This window comes from Balaenoptera ricei, chromosome 14 (genome assembly GCF_028023285.1).
Source record: "Balaenoptera ricei isolate mBalRic1 chromosome 14, mBalRic1.hap2, whole genome shotgun sequence".
NCBI classification, from domain to species: Eukaryota; Metazoa; Chordata; class Mammalia; order Artiodactyla; family Balaenopteridae; genus Balaenoptera; species Balaenoptera ricei.
In genome coordinates this window covers 47,479,985-47,486,680 of record NC_082652.1, presented here as the reverse complement: position 1 = coordinate 47,486,680, position 6,696 = coordinate 47,479,985, and positions in this window count along the sequence as shown.

The window sequence follows — 6,696 nt, the reverse complement described above, 5'->3', positions numbered from 1 at the left end:
CCATTTTGGGGTGTGGGAAGGTGGGAAGAGAGGGCATGAGGGTGAAGGGGAGGACAGGGAGGGAAGAGGTACAGAGAACTAAGAAGGGTAGATGAGATTGGCACCTCCTGGCACGTGACACTGACAGTCTCAGAAAATAACACACGTTAACATGTTAAAGCTTGGAGTTATGACCTTCCAGTGAACCTTCTCATTTAATCTGTGAAGCCCAGAAAGTTGCTTAAAGTTCTATAATTACAGGCAGAACCAAAAAGACAATTTATCTATGACCACTCGACATCTAAAGATGGGAGTTAACTGGAAAGAAATTAGGTAATCTGCGGGCCCTGAAAAGTTAGGATTTAGTCCCAGAAAGAGGGGAGGTTTATATTACTGTTCTAGGCAGAATGGAATGACACAAAGGAAAGTCTCAGGTTTCAAGACTTTATGTGATAAGTAATTATTGAGTGACTGCTGTGTACCAGGCACCAGCAATGAAATATGTTTCATCCTTTTTTCTCAAAGTTCGTTGAGAGGTGAACATTGTTAGGGATCATTATATTTTTTAAGAAACTTGCCGTCTGTTTTCGACTGCCTGTCAAGTTCAGTTGTTAGGGTATGAAATTATAGTGGTGTGCATGAGAAGGAATTTACATCTAACATGCTGGCTCCATTTCCTCCTCCCCTGTGCCCTTAATTATATGATGTCATGAAGCAATTATTGTGACATCTAATCATGAATTTCATTTGTAACGGAGAAATATCATAATGACTGATATATTGCTGTCAATCTTGCCGATGAATTTGGAGGTTTATAAGCCTTGAAAATTACTTGGGAAGTAGCTTTGACTTAATCTAGATAAAAATATGCTTCTCCTTGCCTGTGCTCACAGAATTTATGCTGTAGTTGCAAAACTGAACTACGGTAAGAAATGCTCTATAATCTGTTTTAATTATAAGAGAACAGACTGTCTTGTCAATCATTTACTGACAGTTTGTGTTGTGTCAGCAAGTGACGGGGATTGATAAAAAGTGCTTCAATCATACAATCCGAATTAGTGTAAAAAAGGACTACACAGATTCCTCTGCTAAGAGGAAGTAAAGTGGTGAAGAAATTGGGGTAAGAATGCAGATCAGAAAATATTAATTTGAGGACATGTTGTGAGGCTCTGTAGGGGAAATGAGGGGAAGAGATGCGTAAGAGGGCAAAAACTACAAGGATCCAGGCAAATTGGTAAAGTTCTCTGTGTTAAAGGAAATAAGTGATGAAGAGGCAAAGGAGGCCACTTCCCAAGGGGAATAAGACAATATGTGCTGATGGGAGTTTGCATGGAATGAGGGGCAGGTTTGAGAAGTAAAGAGAGTCAGCAAAATGGTCAGGAGGCTCAAGGGACAGCCAGGGCCATTGAGACGTTGGAGTAGCCTCCTGGGGGGGGCACCAGGAAGCTGCTCTTGCTGGACCGGAGGGTAAACCCACAGGAACACAGGGCTCTGCTCCCCACGATGAAGCCTGAGCAGTCCCGTGCAATGAGCTGACCTAAGCTATCAGCTACACAGCTTCTGTAGCAATGGTCATTGTCAATGCCAGCTTGAATTCTCATGCTCCACCAACTTTGTCTCCCTTGAAAATATCCCTTCCCACTTCTGTGACCAGACATACCCAATACCATGGCTCAAGTTGCCCCCCAAAGAGTGGCAGCTAATCTGTAATTATTCCTTGAGCTGCAGATGGCTTTGATAGAGGGTGTGGAGTCCAAATCTTGGAGGCGGAGGGGGTAAAGAGACTTTGGTGTGATATAGGGGGAGAAACGTCAGTAAACTCCTAAGCTTTTAGGTCAGCAGGTAATCTGCAGAATATCAGTTCTCAGGCCCTAGCGCTGAGCCTCAAACCTTTGCTAATTTGTATCCATGGGGTGATAAAGAGTGATGGGGTGAGGTCTGAGGTGGCTCCTGGTGGAAGTAGAGGAGGTGTTCCAGATACTGATAATCTGGAGAGGGAATAAGGGCCACAGCTGGGGTGTGACCCTGATCCCAACTGGTTGAGGGTTGGGAAGGGACGAGGGTCAGCAGCGTTTGCTAAAGTTCTGTACTTGATATGAAGCAGTTCTTTAAAGAGGCGATTTTATGCCTTGCCAGGAACCTTTGATTTGGCACAATGGGAAAATGTATCCTCTGTCAAAATATCTGCAGCAAAGTTATGTTTTAGGAGCAAATCTTGTGGCAGTTTCAAGAGAAATTGAAGATGGGAAAAGACAGACTTGTTAGAATAATCTAGATATGAAGTGACTGGGGCTTGCATTGGAGATCCAGCAGATAGCATGATAACAGCTTATCTGAACAAATCATGGAGGATATATGAGAGGAGAAGTGGAAATCCATTCTGGCGCCTCCCAGATGCTCGTCCAGGGCTCAGCTGGATCATTGAGCCATACATGATTCGTGGCTCCATGCCTGAAATGCTGATTTGGGAGGTCTGCGAGGGGCCTCGTGGGTGATTCTGCTGTAGACTCAAGGTAGGAGCCGTTTACCAGCAGTTCAGAGGCCTCAACCTTGTCCTCCCATTAGAACATCCTGATGAATTTTAAACAAATGCTGCTATTCACAGCCCACCCTGTACCATCTACATGAGTCTTTGGGAGGGGCTCATGCATAAGTACTCAAAAAAATCTCCCAGGTGATTTTAATGTGCAGCCAAGATTGAGAACCATTGCTCGAGACCATAACGTGGTTGTTAGACTTCAGGCTTAATGTTCTCAGAGCTTAGACAAGGGGCAGGGAGGAGCAACCCCCCTGCCCCCCCCAAAAGAAACATCTGGCTAATGATAATCTAGGGTCAAATATTTGGCATTTGTTACTATCATTTTTAAGAAGAACATAAAACAGATTGGGGGAAAAATGGTTGAATACCTAATTCAAAAGATTAGGATAGTGACATCTAGTGTTGAATTTAGATGCTTACTCAAAATTTCAGTGCTCTGCCCCCACCCCGCCCCTTGATGAATATTATTTAAAGTAAAATGCAGAGAAATAATTTCCAGTAGTCTTTTAATTCAGAGTCTTCAAGGCTATAGATTGGATGATTTGGAGATCGGCGTGAGGGAGTTAGTGAGTGGGCGTGTCCCAACTCAAGAAATATAATTATTCCTCTTCTTGCTTTCTAGTAAATTTGGAAAAGAAAAAAGAAAAAAACAAAAACCAGAAACCTGACACAGTAATTAATTGAGCCTTCCAGAACAACATCAAATAATTATCTCAAACAATTACCTGGTGTGCTGAGTTGGAGTAGAGTTTTTTACACTCCTGTCTGACCCCAAATCTAGAGCTTTTTCACCCACTCCCCTGATTAGAGGTGTAGACGCTCATCTTTCCAGGAAGACAGAGAATCCCAGCCTGCCTCAGCCCCGGCCATACAGACCAGAGCGTTTTGGGCCCCCAGGTCCCCCTTTCTCCCTGGTACGTTCATTGCTGGCTGTTCCCGGCTCACGGTGGACTGAAGGAGAAATGGAGACCCCGCAGGAAGACCGAGAAAGAACCACACGGGAGCCCGTTCTTTGCCTCCACTGTCTCCAGACAGGTGAGTCCGTCCTTGCTTCCAGGCAAGCAGGCGGGGAGGAGGGGCGGGACGCATCTTCAGTACCCTTCCTTCCTCTCTATGGAAATGAGAGCAGGAAGAAAATAAGCACCCCCTTCCCCCAACGGCACACAGATACTTTTCTGAGTAAAAGGTGTCATTTTCTGCAAATTAATCTCTTTTGAATTTAAATAATGAGATAATGAGAAGATAATAAACCTTCTTCAGCATTTTTTTGGAATCTCAAAAACTGATGCAAATAGTGGACAAGTGTATAGAGAATATAGAATATAAAGTCTTAATGCAAATTTAACCTATTAAACACAAGATTCTTACAATGGGAGGAAGGCAATCTGAGAACAGAGGTCTAGGAAGGGTCAGCACCATTTTAAGTAAGATGTGGGACCCATATTAGAGAGAGAGCATGGGAACCGCATGGAAATCACAGCTTGCAGTTTCAAACTATGTCCAAATGGTCTTTATTTTTAACAATGGTTTTTTAGTTTGTGATCAATAGAGTCTCCATTTCATTTAACTTGTAACTGGGGTAAGCCATCATGCAATAACTTGGATCTTAATTTTTCACACTGAGGAACAAGCCATTTTGCTAATTCCATAATCATATCAACAAACAAATTAGTGTTTATTCAATTTGTGAGAAAATTGGGGATCTCACTTGAGCAGCTGGCAGTCTTGGCTTGCCAAATTAATTGTAGTGAACGACCTAATTTCTTAAGTAAATGAATTTGAAAAAAATCTCAGATCAAATAGGTTTGTCACTAAGAGGCAGAGCTGTTAGGTTACCGTGTTTCCAGTACCAGAGAAGTCCCATTTTTTAAATTAAATTTAATTTAATTTATTTATTTATGGCTGTGTTGGGTCCTCGTTTCTGTGCGAGGGCTTTCTCTAGTTGTGGCAAGCGGGGGCCACGCCTCATCGCGGTGTGCGGGCCTCTCACTATCGCGGCCTCTCTTGTTGCGGAGCACAGGCTCCAGACGTGCAGGCTCAGTAGCTGTGGCTCACGGGCCCAGCTGCTCCGCGGCACGTGGGATCTTCCCAGACCAGGGCTCGAACCCGTGTCCCCTGCATTGGCAGGCGGATTCTCAACCACTGCGCCACCAGGGGAGCCCAAAGGGCTATTTTTAATAATGATGTTACGAGCAAGACTATCTGTTGTCAGTGATGAACAGAATCTGAGCCCTCTTTCTGAGGCCCGATTCACTAGCAGTTTCAGATCCGCCTGTCCCACGACTTCCACTAGCTTGCACTGCCCCCAGGCAGTGTCTGCAGGCACGAGCCCTCCCATGTGAATTCCAGGTTTGGGGATATAAGCCTTTCCCAGGCTCGAACACGCTCAGGTGGTCTGCAGCGTGCCTTCTGACCCAAGGCCTCTCTATGCCTTCCAGGGCAGCTCCTTCCAGAAGTTCTCAAGGTGTATGAAAACGAAGCCTGAACATTTCTTTCCTGCTCTGGCCAGTAACTAGTTCTTTGAATTGAGAATGAGTCACTAGCAATGAAACTATCTGATCAGGAGACTTATCTTCTAAAAACTGCTGTCTGGGGAAAAATGGCCGTGTTAATACACAAGCAAACAAACGTCTTCCCCACAATCACTGAAAATACCCCCAAAGAAGCAATAACAGAGCAGAAAATTATAGCAGGGCTGAAGCTAACAAAGACTCAACTGCGGACGATAAACTACAAAGAGGATCTTCCAGGTGAAGCACAATTTGAACTAAAATGAACGAAGACCCTGGGGGTACATTGCTGGGTGATAGACGGTAAGTGGGTGTAATAGAGAAGCCCCAGCTGATTCCTCACAGCTTAGAGAGCAAGGGCTGGATGCATGGATGGGTTTCAGCAAAGATGGGAAATTCCCTGAAGTCTTCTTCATGAAGGGTTGCCAGGAGTGGCAGAGCTGGAGGGTAAAACATTTCCCTCAGTTTTACTGAGGCATAATTGACAAATAAAATTGCAATATATTCAGTGTGTACCATGTGATGATTTGACATACATGTACATTGTTAAAGGATTTGGAGGATACATTTGTTCACCAAACAGTGTTGGCAGTAAAAAGGGCTCTTCAGCCAAGCAGGGTCAATTTTTTTCTCCTTTCAACCAAGAGAGCAGATAGAAAGAAATGCCCAAAACTTCAGGAATACCAACCAAGGCTTATCGGGTACACGCAGTGCAGAGAACTCTCGGGGGCAGTTCTCTACAGAGGAGAGTTGGAGGGAGAATAGGAAGGAGCAAGGCTTCGTGCAGGAAACTCTGATGTATGTGATGTCTGAGCAATGCCTGACCAGCTGCCAATTCCCATGGTCCTCTTTTGGTGGCTCTCAAATTCTGCGGCACAGAAGAATCATCTGGAGAAACTGTTTAAATACACGTTCCTGGCCCCCATCCCAAGAGGATCTTGAAAAAGCCTTAAAAATATGCTTTTTAAAAAAACCTAGTGCCTGATATTCCACCAGCCACATTTGGGAAGCACTCGATTGCTATTTATTCAATTGGGCAATAAATGAAAAATAATGAGATACTTGAGCCAGACTAGCAATCAGAGAGCCAGAAAATTAGAGCAAATGACCACCAAAGAACCAATTTCAGAATCTAGCAAATGAACAACAACCCCAAACCACTAAAAAGTACATTTTGAATGGTAAGTAAAAATTTATTAACTAAGAAGCAAAGCTCTGTGCATGTGAGCGTATGCCTGAAAACACACACACATACCATAGAACTATAAAACCATGGGCTTAATGATATTTAAGCAATAGGCAGGCACCATACTAAGAGCTTTATATGCATTAACTCATTTAATTGTCATCACATCCTATGAGGAAAATTCTTTTGTTACCTCAATATTATAGATGAGGAGTGGAGATTTGAGAGGTGAGATAATTTGTTCAAGGTTATAAGGCTAGAAAGTGCTGGGGCCAGAATTCCAAGCAGATTCAGGGCCTGTTCTAACCACTGCATTATGCTTTGCACCACAGTGTCCTTTGAAGAGATCAATTAGACAGTCTAACAAATCTGACTAAGAAAAGAGAGAAGGCATCATATTAAGAATGGAAAACTAAAAAAAAAAAAAAAGAATGGCAAACTAATTCATTCATTCCTTGAAATCATATATTTATTGTTCTCTG